Here is a 19626-nt window from a genome sequence, read left to right as displayed (position 1 = left end):
CCACTTCCTCCACAGAGTCCAGAGGACAGTCCAGAACAAAGCTGGCCCTCCTCATCATCTTATTCTGTTATAGTCGCGCCGTGTAGCGTGGCCCGACCGGGGGAAGTGTTACCCATTCGCGGGGACACTGGATAGATCGAGATGGTCTGTTCTCATGGTGGATTGGTTTTAATAGCTCAAACAAAGTACAAAAACAAGGGCTTGAATATCCCAAAAGCAGCTGAAACGAAGCATGTAGAAATTATACCATGTGGCGCCGTAGGCTGTCTCGGCGTGGCGTGCGGGAAGTTACGTCATCATAATGCGCAGTCGATCCGACAGTGACTAACACTTCCGTCGAATTAAACACAGCTGCAATGAAATGACGTCAAGCTAGGAGGAGGGAACGAGCCGCTCCTGGCAACACCTCCCCTCTAAGAGACGGATCCTAGACGTCCCAATGCCAGATGTCCACGGGAAGCAAGAAGCAGGCAGAGAGGGCGGGTGGGAGCCATTATCGTCGTCCGGGGGGCGTCCGCGCCGGCCGAATTCGAGGCGTGGGCATGGCCATTCCTGCGGACGTCCGCGCCAGCCAAAAACGAGAAGAGGCAGTGGTCGGTCCGGCGTGCGTCCGCGCCAGCAGATGACTAGGCCTACGAGTGGCCGGTCCAGCGGGCGTTCACACTGACTGGTGACGAGGCGTGGCCGGTCCGGCGGGCGTCCGTGCCTGCCGATGACGAGGCGTGGGATTGGCTGGTCCAGCGGACGTCCGCGCCGACTGGTGACGAGGTGTGGGCGTGGCCGGTCCGGCGGGCATCTGTGCCGGCCAGAAACAAGACGAGGCAGTGATCGGACCGCCGGGCGTCTGCGCCGGCCAGAAACGAGACGAGGCAGTGATCGGTCCGCCGGGCGTCTGCGCCTGCCCATGACGAGGCCTGGGAGTGGCCGGTCCAGCGGGCGTCCACACCGACTGGTAACGAGGCGTGGCCTGTCTGGCGGGCGTCCGCACCGACCGATGGCGGGGAGGGATATTGGCCTGTCCGGCGGGCGTCCCCCCTGGCCAAGCCTCCTGCCCTTAAGAGACACCATAATCTTAGAACGGCCCATGAGAGGACGAGGGAGAGGTCGGTCCGGCGGGCGTCCGCGCCTGCCAGAAACGAAACAAGGCAGTGGTCGGTCCCGCGGGCGTCCGCACCGGCCGATGACAAGGCGTGGGAGTGGCCGGTCCAGCGGGCGTCCGTGCCGGCCAGAAACGAGAGGCGGAAGTGGTCGTTCCGGCATGGGTCCACACCGGCCAGTGACGAGGAGTGAGCGTGGCTGGTCTGACAGGCGTCTCCGCTGGCCCTTTAAGTTCTGGCCAAGCCCCCTGCCCTTAAGAGACACCAGAATCTTAGAACGGCACGTAAGAAGACAAGGGAAAGGTCGGTCCGGCAGGCGTCCGTGCCAGCCAGAAACGAAGCAGTGGTCGGTCCAGCGGGCGTCCACACCGGCTGATGACGAGGCGTGGGAGAGGTCGGTCCAGCGGGCGTTCACATTGGTCAATGACGACGAGTGGGCGTGGCCAGTCTGATGGGCGTCCGCGCCGACCCATGGTGGGGAGTAATCGTGGCCGGCCCGGCGGGCATCCCTGCTGGTCCTTTAAGTGCTGGTCAAGCCCCCTGTCCCTTAAGAGACACCAGAATCTTAGAACAGCCCGTGAGAAGACAAGAAAGTGGTTGGTCCGGCGGGCGTCTGTGCCAGCCAGAAACAAGACGAGGCAGTGTTCGGTCCAGCGGGCGTCCGTACCGGCCGATGATGATGAGTGGGCGTGGCCGGTTTGACGGGCGTCCGATGGCGAGGAATGATCGTGGCCGGTCCGGCGGGCATCCCCGCAGGTCTGTTAAGTGCTGGTCAAGTCCCCTGCCCCTTAAGAGACACCAGAATCTTCGAACGGCCCGTGAAAAGACAAGGAAGTGGTTTGTCCGGCGGGCGTCTACGCCAGCCAAAAATGAAAAGAGGCAGTGGTCAGTCCAGCTGGCGTCCGCGCTGGTCCTTTAAGTGCTGGCCAAGCCCCCTGCCCTTAGGAGACACCAGAATCTTAGAACGGTCGTCGGGCACCTTATCCTGGTTGCCTCATCCAGGGGTGCCGGAGTGTCGCTCTCGCCAGTCCCCTCATGCAAGGGTGCCGGAGCGTTGCTCTCGCCGCCGCTTTTGGGTGGGCAGGTGCTGGGCGGGCTGTAACAAGCCAGGGTGGAGCTTGGCGGGCTGGAGCTTCGCAGTCTGGGGCTTGGCGAACTGGGGCTTGGCGAACTGGGGCTAGGTGAGCTGGAGTTTGGCGAAACGGTGCTTGGGGAAAGGAGCTTGGCGGAACGGAGCTTGGCGGAACGGAGCTTGGCGGAACGGAGCATGGCGGAACGGAGCTTGGCGGAACGGAGCTTGGCGGAACGGAGCTTGGCGGAACGGAGCTTGGCGGAACGGAGCTTGGCGGAACGGAGCTTGGCGGAACGGAGCTTGGCGGAACGGAGCTTGGCGGAACGGAGCTTGGCGGAACGGAGCTTGGCGGAACGGAGCTTGGCGGAACGGAGCTTGGCGGAACGGAGCTTGGCGGAACGGAGCTTGGCGGAACGGAGCTTGGCGGAACGGAGCTTGGCGGAACGGAGCTTGGCGGAACGGAGCTTGGCGGAACGGAGCTTGGCGGAACGGAGCTTGGCGGAACGGAGCTTGGCGGAACGGAGCTTGGCGGAACGGAGCTTGGCGGAACGGAGCTTGGCGGAATGGAGCTTGGCGGAACGGAGCTTGGCGGAACGGAGCTTGGCGGAACGGAGCTTGGCGGAACGGAGCTTGGCGGAACGGAGCTTGGCGGAACGGAGCTTGGCGGAACGGAGCTTGGCGGAACGGAGCTTGGCGGAACGGAGCTTGGCGGAACGGAGCTTGGCGGAACGGCGCTTGGCGGAACGGCGCTTGGCGGAACGGAGCTTGGCGGAACGGAGCTTGGCGGAACGGAGCTTGGCGGAACGGCGCTTGGCGGAACGGCGCTTGGCGGAACGGAGCTTGGCGGAACGGAGCTTGGCGGAACGGAGCTTGGCGGAACGGAGCTCGGCGGAACGGAGCTCGGCGGAACGGAGCTCGGCGGAACGGAGCTCGGCGGAACGGAGCTCGGCGGAACGGAGCTTGGCGGAACGGAGCTTGGCGGAACGGAGCTTGGCGGAACGGAGCTTGGCGGAACGGAGCTTGGCGGAACGGAGCTTGGCGGAACGTTGCTTGGCGGAACGGAGCCTGGCGGAACGGAGCCTGGCGGAACGGAGCCTGGCGGAACGGAGCTTGGCGGAACGGAGCTTGGCGGAACGGAGCTTGGCGGAACGGAGCTTGGCGGAACGGAGCTTGGCGGAACGGAGCTTGGCGGAACGGAGCTTGGCGGAACGGAGCTTGGCGGAACGGAGCTTGGCGGAACGGAGCTTGGCGGAACGGAGCTTGGCGGAACGGAGCTTGGCGGAACGGAGCTTGGCGGAACGGAGCTTGGCGGAACGGAGCTTGGCGGAACGGAGCTTGGCGGAACGGAGCTTGGCGGAACGGAGCTTGGCGGAACGGAGCTTGGCGGAACGGAGCTTGGCGGAACGGAGCTTGGCGGAACGGAGCTTGGCGGAACGTCGCTTGGCGGAACGGCGCTTGGCGGAACGGCGCTTGGCGGAACGGAGCTTGGCGGAACGGAGCTTGGCGGAACGGAGCTTGGCGGAACGGAGCTTGGCGGAACGGAGCCTGGCGGAACGGAGCCTGGCGGAACGGAGCCTGGCGGAACGGAGCTTGGCGGAACGGAGCTTGGCGGAACGGAGCTTGGCGGAACGGAGCTTGGCGGAACGTTGCTTGGCGGAACGGAGCTTGGCGGAACGGAGCTTGGCGGAACGGAGCTTGGCGGAACGGAGCTTGGCGGAACGGAGCTTGGCGGAACGGAGCTTGGCGGAACGGAGCTTGGCGGAACGGAGCTTGGCGGAACGGAGCTTGGCGGAACGGAGCTTGGCGGAACGGGGCTTGGCAGATTGGAGCTTGGCAGAATAGTTTGGCGGTACAAAGCTTGGCAGAAAGGAGCTTGGCGGAACGGGGCTAGGCAGCTCAGCCGGCACCGGAGGCCTGGTTCGTGGCTTCGGCACGGGTGCAACTGGCAGCGCCAGTGGCAACGGGAGTTCCTTGCGCGGCTTCTGCACGGGAATTTGGGAAGCTTAGAACGGTGTGGCCGGGCGAGGAATCTGGATGGGCGAAGTCGAGCGAGGAGTTAGGACGGGCGAAGTCGAGCGAGGAGTTTGGATGGGCGAGGTCGAGAGAGGAACTTGGTCAGGGGCTCGAGTGTCCAGGCCCTCTTTCCGCTTCGCCCTACGGCGCGGTGCTCGCCGTCTCCTCCGGGAGGATGGCACCGCACCCCGCCCACCACGTGGTTCATTGTAGGTGAGTAGCCGACCATGCAGATGCTGGACGGTGTAAACCGGGTTGGAATAATTGGAAAAAAAGTAGGGGTCATCTTCTGTGGAGGATATCGGGTCGGAATTGGTGTAGAAAATCACTCTCCGAGTCAGAAACTCCGGCAAAGAAACCAATTTGCTCACCGTCGTCCTCATCTTCAGAATAATCATAGTTCCTCCATTGAGAAACAGATCCGCTAGAGCTTGACATGAGGCAGCATGGGCGATGAACTTGGTTTCGGCACCTGGGTATCATGACTTAACTGTGGTGGCAGCCCAGTGCGATGAGCTGAGCCGTGGGAGGGTATACGGGTGGGTGGAGAATCAGAATTTCCTCTTAGCCGGGATTCCTGTGCTGCAAATACGTCCCTGAGGTGCCCACACTATGGCGTGTCCCCATGAACTCCCCCTAGTCAATGAAAAGCATCCTCACATAATTCCCTTGGTGCTCCAGGTGGCTCAATGCTGTGTGTAGAGCTACGGTGATGGCGTCATCGGCGGGCCTGTTTGCTCTATTAGCAAACTAGTGAGTGTCAACTAAGGGAGAGGTTGTTTGGCGACCAACTTTTCAAAGCACTTCATGATCACAGGTGTGAGTGCAACAGGCCTATAGTCATTCAGGCTGTCAATGGTTGGCTTTTTGGGGACAGGGATAATGATGGCAGATTTCAGGCAGGATGGAATGATGGATTGTTGCTGGGAACATTTTTTTTGGTGAAAACTCCAGCTAGCTGGTCAACACAGGCTTTGAGCACCTTCCTAGGTACTCTGTCAGGGCCAGCAGCCTTCCTGGTGTTCACAGACTGCATTACCATTCTCACTTCATGTTCCTGAAACTTCAGTGTATTGCTGCAGGGTGGTGGTGGGGGTGATGAGATTGGGTCTGATTTGTCAGTCTCAAAGCGGACAAAGAAACGGTTCAGTTCCTCAGCTCATGAGGCATCTGCGTTAAAAGACATTGTCATTGTAATTGGTAATATGTCGTGTTCCCTGCCACGTCTTCTGTGAGGAAAAACCTGTATCCGTTTATTAACAGTGACGTTGTCCATGCAGTTTTTGAAGTAGTAAAATACAGTGACCGTGTAGTCCTGGAGGTTATGGTGTCGCGCAAAGTTCCCAGTTGGTGTGGGAAAAACAGTCCTGCAGCTGACAAAGGGCCTCCTCGGGCCAAGTTTTTATTACCTTTATTTGTGGCCTTGTTAGCCTCCGGAGTGGAGTGTATGCGGGAGTGAGGGACAGGCAGAGATGGTCTGATCCAGCCAGGTGAGGGAGGAAAGTGGCTTTATTAGCATGTTTGATATTAGAATAAACATGGTCTAGAATGTTGTCTCCTCTTGTGTGACACACACTGAATAAACTTAGGCAGAACAGTCTTTAGACACACTTTGTTGAAGTCACCAGCGACAATAAAGACTCCATCGGGATGCTTAAGCTGCTGTTTGTTTACAGGCGTTAGCTGGGGGTTAAGTGCTGTGCTAACGTTGGCATCCGGTGGTACAGTGATCCCTTGCTACTTCGCGGTTCAGCCACGGCACATTTTTGGGGAGAAAAAATGCAAATATATACATATATTAAATTGAAATTAAGCATTTTTGAAGGGGCATCCCTACTTCGCGGAAATTCACTTAGTGCGGGTGGTCCCGGTCCCCATTAACCGCGATAACCGAGGGATCACTGTATATGCATGGTGATTATAATGATAATCTAGGTAGATAGAAGTGCCTGCACTGTATCACCAATAGCTCTAAATACGGGAAGCAGTGAGTGTTATGGATCCTACTGTCGCAACACCATTCATCCTGTATGAACATGCAAAGGCCCCCTCCTTTGCTTTCCCCCGATAATTCTTTTGAACGATAGTTTCTAAAAAGCGTTCCCCTAGCGCAGGGGTGGCCAACCCGCGGCTCGCGAGCTGCATGCGGCTCTTTGCCCGGTTTCATGCGGCTCTTACGTCCATATCAAAGTTTGTATTTGTGTTTTATTTGCGTGTGCGCTTCGCTTGAGTTCAATACGGTATTTTCGTCCAATGCGCATGTGCTTGGGATGAAAGTACCTCAAAGTTTCCCAGTAGGAGCAAGGTCATTTGAGTAAACGTTTTTAACAGAGTGGGAGAGCTCCCGTGAACCAGAAGCGACAATGAACGGCGTCGCGCACACAAAAAGTATCCCAAAGATCGAGCGTCGGCTGAAAAAAGCCACACCCCCTGCGAGGCAGACCAAGGCGAGAGTGCTCAGGCGGGAGCAGCCAATAGGAGAGCGAGGTGTACACCCACGTGGTGGGCGCGCTAGTTAAAAGCCATTCATAATAAATGACAGCTCACAAGGAGCGAATGTTGCGCAAAAATAGGCTCTGATTTTATGACAGAAGTCCCACTAAGTAACATGCATAGTAAAAGAAAAACGCTATTGTAAATTGTTATATTTTTGTTTGTGGACTTGGTTGAACTGAGAGTTTGTCTGTGTGAGACAGTGCACACAATGTTCATTGTTGATAATGACTGGCCTGTGCTGTTATTACTGTAGGAGTCAATTTATGTCATTACTATGCTGGTGCGTGACATTTACAATAAACCTGGCTGAGCAAAGGTATGTGTGTGATGTGGCTCTTTGCCGTAACACAGTAAAAAATGTGGCTCTTTGCGGTAACACAGTAAAAAATGTGGCTCTTGGTCTCTGACTGGTTGGCCACCCCTGCCCTAGCGATACCGTGGCGTCAGGGATTTGCGTATGTAGCCACGTTTCCGTGATGACAATAATGTTGCAGGTCCTAGAAAAGCTGTTGCAATCTGAAGTTCCAACTCATCCATTTTGTGAGTGAGGGATCTGACATTGGTCAAAAAGATACTTGTAAGCGGAGCTTGGTGTGGTTGCTGCCTTAGCTTAGGAGCTATGCCCGCCTGGCATCCGCACTTGTGCTTTTTTTTATTCACTGTCTCTGACGTAATCGGGGTGTGCTGACTATCTACGAAGATCCTGGAGATCTCGAGATGTCCTCAGGGATATTGTAGGTCCGTTTAGTCTGTTGTGATGGATATATCCCATCTCCTCCCGAGAGTAATTAAATCCTGGCCACTGTAGAAAAAGTTTGCCCTACATCCCCCTACAATGCCCCTTCGGTCTCCTCCTTTTTTACGACCCGCTTCTTGTCTACCGGACCCGTCTCCCCATCCTCTTTCCTCTGCCTCCAGCCCCACCTTTATCAACATGTTTGGCATTTCCATCACAACGTTTTTTTTCCTTTGAAAACTGATAGGTTCATTAAATATTTACACTTTAAAATAATTATCAAACACTGCAGGCAGACATCTGATTCAATTATTGACATTTAATTAAATAGGCATCTTGATAAGCAACCTTATTAGGGAAGATACATCCAGACTTCCTCTCGGTATCCGAAATATCCTCCCGAAGAGTCATTTCTCGTACGGCTTTAAAGCCATAAATCAAAACAATTAAAAGGTTATTAATTAATCCAACAGCGTAAGCAAAAACAACATATGCAATTATAATAAAAATTAAGGTATTTAATAATAATAAAAAGAGGAAACTAAAAACAAATTTCATTTGAATTTAAACAATCAAGCCTTCATTCGGCATATCAATTCCTTAAAGAAGCGAGAAGGGTGTCACTATGTAGGAACATATATCCAATTGTTCCCGGGGGTGATTGATATCCATCTGCTGGTATTAAGAGTCCTTCACGGCTCTACGCTGCAAACCCAGATCAACAGTCCTCGGAGCCCGGGACTGAGTGAGATGTCATATCAACAGTCCTTGGCACGAAGACTAGATGACTTGTTACGACCCCGAGTTCTCTTCAGAAAATTTGAAGAGGCTTTCATGCAAAAATGATTAAATGCACACATATATAATAGTATTACAGAATAAACCCAACAAAAACCAATACAGTGATCCCTCGCTTATCGCGGTTAATGGGGACCGGACCCCACCGCATTAGCTGCATATCCGCAAAGTAGGCAGGCACCATCAAAAATGCTTATAGAAACGTATAACACGTGCACAAAACCACCACCAGGCTAATATGCTGTTCACATTAGAATGCAGGTTTTATGTTGGTGCATACAAAAAAATCAAATATAGTATATATATATAGAGTAAAAAACTGCAAATGAAATAAATGTAAATTTTTATTCAGAAAACTCAGAAATTCAAAAACATCATAGCAGAGTCACTCAATCTTTGTGGGCTTTGAAACCTGTCTTCTGAAGTTCGTCCTTGAGAAGAAATGTTCGGGACGGCATCCTCTTCCAGTAGAGTCCTATTTCATCCATATTAAAGACTTGCTCCGGGACATAGCCATTTTCTTCTATCATTCCCGGAAACACATCCTCAACATAACGCCTCGCTGCTGCTCCGTCTGCAGAGGCTGCATCTCCATGCAGCGACACGTTCCTTAGTCCTACTCGCCGCTTAAACCTCTCAAGCCAGCCCTTGCTGTCAGCGAAAGCCGTACGCGGTTGTGGGTTAGTCTGGCTTGAAGCACCGGGCTGAGGATCACCTTCGTCAACGTCTTCTTCCTCGTCCAGAACTTTCACGTCGTCGTCACCACTCGCATGCACCATGGCATCAAACAAAGATTTAGCCTTACTTCGGATTAAGTCTCCATCCAAGCTGATTTGCTTCGCCCTACAATCACGGATCCAAATAACCAGTGCATGGAGAGTGTTTGGGAGGCATCACGAAGGGCTTCACAAAACTTTTACGCTTAACTTGGCGAGAAGCGTACTGTATAGCACGAGATAGGCGTGGACAGAGAATGGACATCCGTGGTGAATGGGCCAATGGGGAGTCGAGTATATTCAGTGAGCATTCAGCTGGCCAATCAGCTTGCGTTTATGCCCGTGATGCCCCGTGATGCTTCCGGGATGCTTCCGTGATCCCCGATGATGCTTTGCACATACGTGCATTCTTTGTGTTTTAAAATTTGTAAAATGATGAACTTACTAATTCTAATTGAATATTTTGTTTCCACACCTTCCAAGATAATGTAATTTATAATCTTAATTTAATATCTTTAATTTTTTCCCCCCAAAAGAATCTGTGGAGCTCTGCGCACGCGATAGCTGAAGCGCGAAGTAGCGAGGGAACACTGTAATAGGTATCAAGATATCCCTCTTGCTCCATTTTCTTAAGGTCCCTTCAGGGAGTTTGTTTTACTAGTTGTCAATGTATCTTGTATTCTGGTCAAATTTTGCCCATCCCATTTTATTCCTAGACAACCCATCTACCTAAAGCGTCACTCCAAGGTTGCTATTTTATAATTTGGAGATGCTATTTTTGAACATAGACATAATCTCATCACTTCCATCATACCATGAAAGGCCTCATTAGAATTTGGGCATTCAGCGGCAAATAGAGCCTATTTACACATTTCCCTCGAATTTCTTATAGATATGGGATCCCCATCCCCCAAATATTCCAGAATTCATGCGCAAATGCATCCTGTCAAAACCCAAAGCGACAGATTTAATCTGTTTCTTAGCCAGATTTTGGAATTCGAATGATTGCTCCTTTCCCCCTTATCTGAGCTTGTTAATGCCAATCGTTATCACTGTAACATTCAGGCGTATTAACTCCATAATCGCAATGCTATGAATTTTATGCTAAAGTTCTTTTATTTGCATGCCGTTAAAGCAATAGAAAGCAACGTCATTTGGTTGTATCAATTGATCAATGCTTATCCAATCCGTAATATCCTTAAAGTCATCACTATGACCTATGCTAAAGCATATTTCCTCCGCTAGGACAAACCATTTGGCCTGCAAATTTTCATCACAGATGGAAACCGCCATCTCCAGTGGGGCTTCTTGGCAGCTCACTCCATTTTGCTGTCCTATCAGTGAAAATCATTGCCGAAGGAAATAGGTAATAACGTATTAGATATGCACGCCACACATCTACAAATAGAAATTTGTTTTTGAAGTTCAAATGCCGCCCTAGTCAGTCAACATGGCTGTGATTAACTGTTGGGGCTACTGGCCAACACTTAAATAAACTCGAACACAGGAACACACGCTGAGGCAGATAGAATGAAAGTCAAAGGCCGCGTCTGCAGAGGCAGGGGAGTGGACCATTCAGAGGCCCGAGAGTGTGACTGCTCTCCAGGCTCCCCAAAACGATCTCCCGCCAAAAAGCTGCTTCAACAGTGATTTTATTAGAGATAAGACAAGTCATAAAAAATGGGAGGCGTTAATACAAATGAAAGAGGGGGAGTGCAAAAGGTGTAGTGCACATTTTAACCAATAGGTGTAAATTAAATTTTATTCTAGTAACTTTTAATACATTGTCAGGTTTAAAACCATATACATTCAATAACTTCGGATCAGAGGTAGCACACGCAGTCAGCTTGATGAGATTTTCAAAAACTTCAGCTGAAGGAGGTGTCAGAATAGCCAGCTCTGGGAGATGAGTCCATCCCCCAGCGTGACCAGTTCGAATCCCTACCTGCCCCCAACAGCAGAGCTAGTTTTATTAACAAAGGGTCATGTGACCTAGGTACAAACTTTAGGCTGGAAGAGGTGAACAAAGAAATGGATGTGTCTTGGTTTATGACATGCCCCTAACTCATAGGTGTCATCATGAAACTTTCCACTAGGCTCTGCAAAATTCTATCCTAGTGACTATAATACATTCCATACTCCACATTTCCCCCCTATAGTTACTTTGAAAGAATTTTCATGAAATACATAGATTTATATCCCTCCTATCCAGGTTCTAGAATATAAACATCATAAAACAATAAAATCACTTTTCAAGGCAGAGGCGTAAAACGTGAGGTAATTTTAGGGTTATCCGAGAAAAATCCGCCTGCGTCTCTCTTTATGAGCGAACACAATTTTTAAGTCAAAACAAGTACAATAACCCGAAGCACTCGACATACCGAGACTCGTCACACTTTGAAAGAGTGGGAGAATCTCCATTATGATTTGCCACGCGGTGATACAGTATGTCATTGTAAGCTACCAACATGTGCTAGAAAGTATTTCGAATCATAACTTTCATACATAGAAAATACAGAACCGTAACAAAATCGCAAGTGAGTGAGTTGCAAATTTAAACACAATTGAGAACCATGACCCGTGTTGGCCAAGGCTTTCATTTCAGCTATAGCCCGAGTCATGTATTGGTTTCATCTGGGATGAAGGTGCAGCAGTGTTCTCCCATCATGGCACACGCATCTCCATCCATGACTCCATCCTCCTGCAACTCCATTTCCCTAGGGCTTTTAAATAATCTGCTATACCCTGTATGGCTCGATAGTTTGATTAATCCACACTCATGTAACAGTTCAATGTCTTTACATAACTTTACCCACTCGGATTTGGCAAAGTTGCGACAGTATGGTTTATTTTTGGGGGGGGGGGTGGACCACAACCTATAGTCACGTGGAACACCACCACCCCAGATTGAATCATGTGGTTTGAATTGCACTGATTTTGGTCTCTTAACGCTTACTGTTATGTTCATTACCCTTAAAAAGAATGCATCTCATCTGCCTAACTGCAGATTTAAGTGTGACGTCTAGACGCAGTGAATTCAGGATGTCAGGATACCACACATCTTCTTCACAGTAGTTCTCCAGTTTGTTCTTTTCATACCAATTCACTCTCCTCTGTGATAGGAGTATGTCACCATCTTGTTTTCCAACTAGAGTCTCTGTGGGCGGGGCGTTCAGACACGCCCAGGCAGTCACTGACAGTACAGTCACTGTGAAGTGAGTGGTAACAGATTTCACTGTGGCCTATGTGTAGAGGTGCAAAGTCTATGGAAGCTCAAGGTTAAGTGAGGGGTGCTCGTGGCAGGTGAGTAGACTGATGAGTTTTTCACGGACAAGGGTTTTGACACCGTCCAACTTCCAATCTACTCAGAGTCACCTGTGTCTCGAACTACCTTGACCTGGCATTGGTGAATCCACTTTGACATTTCAGCCATCTTTGCAGCAGTGGAGGTTGGTGAGTTGGGCCACGAATGGGTCTTCCCATCATGGAGAGAACCAGGACTTCCTTTTTATGACTCGGATCAGGATCCAGTCACCTGGCTTCACCACCTCCTGCAAAGTAGACAAAAGGGGATCACGACAGCTTGCCTGTTCTTTGGACAAGCTTCTCCAAACATGTTACCATCCATTCTGTGAGTAGATCTGCCTTGCCCTTAGCCTTTTGTCATGTTTCACCTTCCCATAGAGGATTTTGGAATGGTCTTCCATGAACATTTGTTTCCTCTACCAGTCCCACACTCTTTTGGACGTTGTCCTCGTCTGGGCCTGTGGTTACCTTGCACACCATGTCTGCAACAAATCAAACAGTTCCTACAAAAAAAATTAAAAGTAGGTATTTAGACCTCTGGGACATGGAACACACACTGTACCATGTCCATCATCCCCCCTGTTGAGACATGGTTCAATCCATGGCTCAATTTTGGAATAATTTTTGGTAGGCACGCTAGGCCTTTAGCTGTGTACAGGTCTTCTGCAGACTGTTCTGTGTTCTTTCTGTATAGATGCATCTCTACCTTATGTGATGCAATGTTTTGCATATCAATGAATACTGTTTTTGACTCAGTTTTTGTTGTTGTGAATACTGTGCAGTAAGTGTTTGCGCTGCTGCTTTAGCTGCTGTCGTCTTTAGCGCGTGCTCAACACCTGCATACAGCCACTTGGTTGGGCTTAATTCTCAAACGAACAAAAATCACAACAATCTTACTTATTCCATCACTTTGTTTGCGAAAATCTAAATGTCTTATCACTCAAAAGTAGATATACTAGCTGTTATTCTATTTCGACCAATGCTTCCATGTTAACCTCAAAAACTATATTTGATTTTTCCTTTCCTGCAATTACACAAATTAACTAATCATGCTAAAAATAGGAAAAATACAAAGAGCAAACCAGGCTGCTTTCTCCTCCAGAAAACAGCTTTCCCGCTCTCTGCAACAGTTACATTCACATCAATTAATATCCAGAAACAAATGTAAACATTTATAATTCTGAAAAGAATTGAACCCACTAAACTGTAACCACCCCTTGTTTATCAGGGTTAATATTTTCTAGCATAGTTGTCCTTTAGGGCAATTAAAACTCATTACTCATAAATTGCATACTAATCAAGTCCCAATTCAATTAACAATGTGTATCGCATTGCATATTAAACTCAATTGTTTGAAATTCAAAATATCCCAAACTAGTAGTCTTTTTTATCAAATGTAACATTCCATTGTCTTTGGAGTTTGCCAATCATCTCCTATAAAACTTTCTTACTCAATACTTTTCCAATAGACAGGCATCAAATTAAAATTTAGCTACATATCTATCCATTGTAGTCTCTCTTCTCTCTAGCTGCGTCGGGGGAGGTTAAACTGGTGGAAGATAAGCATTTGAGCTACGCTCTTCTTAGTTTCGCGGCGCCACTTTGGTCGGCCATCTTCTCCCTGACATGTGCTCATCCTTTCTTCTACCCCCCTCGCATCTCTTCTTTTGTTCTAGGGACGCCACGTCTCAATTTATTATCTCTTAAATACTTGTTTTCTAAGCTTATTTATCCGCCTAAGTAGCTTTCTTAGTCGTTTCTACTCTCATTTTGCGCGTATTTTCGGTTCATATATATATCCTTCCGGTTGATATATCTATACTTCATATGAAGATTACTTTTATCTTGCACTTTTGCTCATCAGGTGCTGTATTTTTGGAAGGTTTCCCTTTATTTTGAACAATCTCTGAAAATCCTTTTAACACAGGGGGACTTTTAACCCCCACCTTAGGTAAACACCGCGTCACTGGCGCACCTCTTGGAGACACTTAGTTGGCTCGTCCGACTAAGCGTCCATCCGTTGCATACCTTGCGTTTCTATTTTAATTTTCTTAACGACATACGTAATCCTCACATGTATGCATCCCTTATCTCCCACTTTTGGAGCGTTTTACTTCGACTCTTTCACGAATTGAAAACGGGATTTTCACCAGCCTTGTTATATATAAACTTTTAACAGCCCTACCGTGTCTTGTGCGTGCATCCTCTCTCCGGCCGGGTTCCTTCTTCAAACGGGCCGCGATCGACCGAAAAGGCCCTCTCTTTCAAAGTAAGAGTAGCTGACGTCAGAAATCTTGGTTTTCAGTCCACCGCGGTCCGAGAAATTCAGAAATGAATCTCCGGGTTTATCGGCACCAGAAAATGTCAGGTTTAAAACCATATACATTCAATAACTTCGGATCAGAGGTAGCACACGCAGAGTCGGCTTGATGAGATTTTCAAAGACTTCAGCTGAAGGAGGTGTCAGAATAGCCAGCACTGGGAGATGAGTCCATCCCCCAGCGTGACCAGTTCGAATCCCTACCTACCCCCAACAGCAGAGCTAGTTTTATTAACAAAGGGTCAATTGACCTAGGTACAAACTTTAGGCTGGAAGAGGTGAACAAAGAAATGGGCGTGTCTTGGTATATGACACGCCCCTAATTCATAGGTGTCATCATGAAACTTTCCAATAGGCTCTGCAAAATTCTATCCTAGTGACTATAATACATTCTGTACTCCACATACATCACAGTGAAAAGGGTGCAAGACTAAATATAAGAATACAAATATATTTCACATTAACTCTTTGTTTTCCAATAATGCAATAACGGAAAAACTGTGACACATTGAAACAGATACGCACCCCCTCACAGTATATTACCTGTTTGTAAAAAAATAACTTCCATGTTTTCCATTAAGCTAAACACCCCCGTTAATGCTATCAGTTTAGCTGTTTGTAATGACGCTCCCCTACTTCCGAACATTGAAATTATGAACAATGGTAAATACGAACATGTCTGCACATTGCGTTGTTGTCAAAAACGTTCGTAAGTTAGATTTTGTATTGCACGCCTTTTTCCGAGTAGTGCTTCTTTCTGCCGCTAATACCGACACCAGGCGCTGTAAGAACTCAGCTCACTCAGCATCCACCATCCTCTGCCCAGTTTGTTGCAGTGCAGAAGTGCGTGAACATATATCCAGTGCGCAAAGAACCTTTTTCATTTTTATCATTAAATATCTCGTGCATTCATGATTCAATATGGTTGATGAAAAGCGAATGGCTTCTAGTGAGGGAGGTGCAAGGAAGAGGCAAGCCATTTCATTTGAAACGAAAGTGGTTATAATAAAGAAGCTTGATGCGCGTGAGAAAGTGGTGAGCATTGCATGGGAATACAACTTGAATCGTTTGACCGTCAGTACTGTTTATAAACAGAAATATCAAGCAGCAGGACCCAAATACTGAACGTTGCACAACGGTTGCAAAGCAATTGAATGATTCCATACAGTAGTGCCACATCATTTAGGATGAAAAAAACTGTAAATCTCTCCCTCTCTCCCTCCCTCTCCCTCTCTCACGGTCTCTCTCCCTCTCTCTCCCTCTCTCCCTCTCTCTCCCTCTCTCTCCCTCTCTCTCCCTCTCTCCCTCTCTCTCCCTCTTTCCCTCTCTCTCCCTCTCTCTCCCTCTCTCTCCCTGTCTCTCCCCCTCTCACTCCCTCTCTCTCCCTCTCTCTCTCTCTCTCTCTCTCTCTCTCTCATGTATACTCTAGTATACTCGAAGTGTAGTACTCGAAGTATACTCGAGGTATACTCGAACTATACTCGAAGTATACTCGAAGTATACTCGAAGTATACTCGAAGTATACTCGAAGTATACTCTTAGTATACTCTTAGTATACTCTTAGTATACTCTTAGTATACTATTAGTATACTCTTAGTATACTCTTAGTATACTCTTAGTATACTCTTAGTATACAGTACTGTATGTATTCTCTCCACTCTATTAAATGTTTTTTTTTCTCAGTACAAATCAATGCTGGTTACTTATACAAGCCTTAAACATACAAATGCACGGGATGGACTGCTCCTCCGCATTGATAGGAGCCACATTAGATGCCCCTGGCATCTTTTTGGGATACCTCCTGGACGCCTCCCCGGTGTGGTGTTCCAACTCAGGAGACGCCTGGGAGACTGACTGTCTTCCTCCTAGGATCGTCCCTGAATCAGCTCTTCAGTAGTGGCTGCGGAGAGGAAGTATGAGCTTCCCTGCTGAAGCTGTTTCCCCCGCAACCCGACCTTGGATAAGCAGAAGATGAAGACTTCTTATGTAACGCCGTATATGAAACATAGTGACCAAACACTTTACTTTTTGTGTCAGTTTTTTTCTCTCTCTCACTGTACGATGCAAGTACAAACCCCCTTAAACCATATTTCACTTATGCATTTTCCGTACGGTTATCCTCACATGGGTCACGGGTTGATGGAGCCTTTGCCAACCAAACAATGGGTCCCGTGCAGGAGACACTCCAATTGAACTATACTCCTAGCCCATTGGCTGCAGGAACCCCCACAACCGTTGAGTGTAAGTGGTATGAAAAATGACAGAATGAATGAACGAATGAATGGATGAACGAATGAATGAATGAGTGAGTTAGTGCGTGCATGCGTGAAAATTAAATACATTATTTTATAATCTGAAATGGGGTCTTGGGATCACTGACGCATATCCATTTCGTGCTTCATATTGCAAGTAGGAATCTACTTAACTCTAAACTTTTTTAAACTAGGACATTTGTAGATCATAATTTTGATTCATTAGACATAAAAGGAATCTACCAGCGACATTTGCCAAATTTACGTTGAAAAGATAGTCTGGAATATCGAATTTGAAATTGATCATGCATATGTATATTATAAGAAAACTAGATGTAAACTCCACTTCGTAAGGTCACAGGGATAGGTGTCGTCATTTGTCGGCCATTTTGCATCAGAGTCATTCAGTAGACAACATTTTCGTCAAAAGACAATTTGTTCAGTTTGAATCCAATTTTAAAACGGTTTAGCAAACTTCAGAAATTGAGTAGTGTTACTAAATATTAAATTCAAAATATAACATTTAAAATCCAGGCCTATTTAATCACGCTTATACAGGTTTTTATGAAGAAATTCATGTGTAAATCAGTCAAGATTTCAGATATTTGAATTTATTTTGTGGAGAAAATACGTTAAAATCACGTTATAGTCAACGCAGGATAGCCGCCAGTTACTTACGCCGCCAACACCTCTTTTAGACATCTAGCCCTACTGTAACACGTATACACACCAACTTCCTGTTTACCACATTTACCTGGCGGAGCCTGGCGGAACGGAGCCTGGCGGAACGGAGCTTGGCGGAACGGAGCTTGGCGGAACGGAGCTTGGCGGAACGGAGCTTGGCGGAACGGAGCTTGGCGGAACGGAGCTTGGCGGAACGGAGCTTGGCGGAACGGAGCTTGGCGGAACGGAGCTTGGCGGAACGGAGCTTGGCGGAACGGAGCTTGGCGGAACGGAGCTTGGCGGAACGGAGCTTGGCGGAACGGAGCTTGGCGGAACGGAGCTTGGCGGAACGGAGCTTGGCGGAACGGAGCTTGGCGGAACGGAGCTTGGCGGAACGGAGCTTGGCGGAACGGAGCTTGGCGGAACGGAGCTTGGCGGAACGGAGCTTGGCGGAACGGAGCTTGGCGGAACGTTGCTTGGCGGAACGGCGCTTGGCGGAACGGCGCTTGGCGGAACGGAGCTTGGCGGAACGGAGCTTGGCGGAACGGAGCTTGGCGGAACGGAGCTTGGCGGAACGGAGCCTGGCGGAACGGAGCCTGGCGGAACGGAGCCTGGCGGAACGGAGCTTGGCGGAACGGAGCTTGGCGGAACGGAGCTTGGCGGAACGGAGCTTGGCGGAACGTTGCTTGGCGGAACGGAGCTTGGCGGAACGGAGCTTGGCGGAACGGAGCTTGGCGGAACGGAGCTTGGCGGAACGGAGCTTGGCGGAACGGAGCTTGGCGGAACGGAGCTTGGCGGAACGGAGCTTGGCGGAACGGAGCTTGGCGGAACGGAGCTTGGCGGAACGGGGCTTGGCAGATTGGAGCTTGGCAGAATAGTTTGGCGGTACAAAGCTTGGCAGAAAGGAGCTTGGCGGAACGGGGCTAGGCAGCTCAGCCGGCACCGGAGGCCTGGTTCGTGGCTTCGGCACGGGTGCAACTGGCAGCGCCAGTGGCAACGGGAGTTCCTTGCGCGGCTTCTGCACGGGAATTTGGGAAGCTTAGAACGGTGTGGCCGGGCGAGGAATCTGGATGGGCGAAGTCGAGCGAGGAGTTAGGACGGGCGAAGTCGAGCGAGGAGTTTGGATGGGCGAGGTCGAGAGAGGAACTTGGTCAGGGGCTCGAGTGTCCAGGCCCTCTTTCCGCTTCGCCCTACGGCGCGGTGCTCGCCGTCTCCTCCGGGAGGATGGCACCGCACCCCGCCCACCACGTGGTTCATTGTAGGTGAGTAGCCGACCATGCAGATGCTGGACGGTGTAAACCGGGTTGGAATAATTGGAAAAAAAGTAGGGGTCATCTTCTGTGGAGGATATCGGGTCGGAATTGGTGTAGAAAATCACTTTCCGAGTCAGAAACTCCGGCAAAGAAACCAATTTGCTCACCGTCGTCCTCATCTTCAGAATAATCATAGTTCCTCCATTGAGAAACAGATCCGCTAGAGCTTGACATGAGGCAGCATGGGCGATGAACTTGGTTTCGGCACCTGGGTATCATGACTTAACTGTGGTGGCAGCCCAGTGCGATGAGCTGAGCCGTGGGAGGGTATACGGGTGGGTGGAGAATCAGAATTTCCTCTTAGCCGGGATTCCTGTGCTGCAAATACGTCCCTGAGGTGCCCACACTATGGCGTGTCCCCATGAACTCCCCCTAGTCAATGAAAAGCATCCTCACATAATTCCCTTGGTGCTCCAGGTGGCTCAATGCTGTGTGTAGAGCTACGGTGATGGCGTCATCGGCGGGCCTGTTTGCTCTATTAGCAAACTAGTGAGTGTCAACTAAGGGAGAGGTTGTTTGGCGACCAACTTTTCAAAGCACTTCATGATCACAGGTGTGAGTGCAACAGGCCTATAGTCATTCAGGCTGTCAATGGTTGGCTTTTTGGGGACAGGGATAATGATGGCAGATTTCAGGCAGGATGGAATGATGGATTGTTGCTGGGAACATTTTTTTTGGTGAAAACTCCAGCTAGCTGGTCAACACAGGCTTTGAGCACCTTCCTAGGTACTCTGTCAGGGCCAGCAGCCTTCCTGGTGTTCACAGACTGCATTACCATTCTCACTTCATGTTCCTGAAACTTCAGTGTATTGCTGCAGGGTGGTGGTGGGGGTGATGAGATTGG

The 19626-nt window shown here is 49.3% G+C and overlaps 1 long non-coding RNA gene across 1 annotated transcript; it reads right to left on the bottom strand.

Annotated features, from left to right (window-relative positions):
- Positions 1-10459: 10459 nt before the first annotated feature.
- LOC144192935 (uncharacterized) lies at positions 10460-17381 on the bottom strand. The gene is made up of 4 exons (XR_013325507.1): positions 16679-17381; positions 16353-16509; positions 12550-12737; positions 10460-12479 (listed from the first exon to the last, which is right to left on the bottom strand). It is a non-coding gene; the product is annotated as an uncharacterized LOC144192935 (long non-coding RNA).
- Between the last annotated feature and the right edge of the window lie 2245 nt (positions 17382-19626).

This window comes from Stigmatopora nigra, unplaced genomic scaffold (genome assembly GCF_051989575.1).
Source record: "Stigmatopora nigra isolate UIUO_SnigA unplaced genomic scaffold, RoL_Snig_1.1 HiC_scaffold_29, whole genome shotgun sequence".
Lineage (NCBI taxonomy): Eukaryota > Metazoa > Chordata > Actinopteri > Syngnathiformes > Syngnathidae > Stigmatopora > Stigmatopora nigra.
The sequence above is the reverse complement of the archived record's forward strand: the minus strand, read 5'-3'. Positions and strand labels throughout refer to the sequence as shown.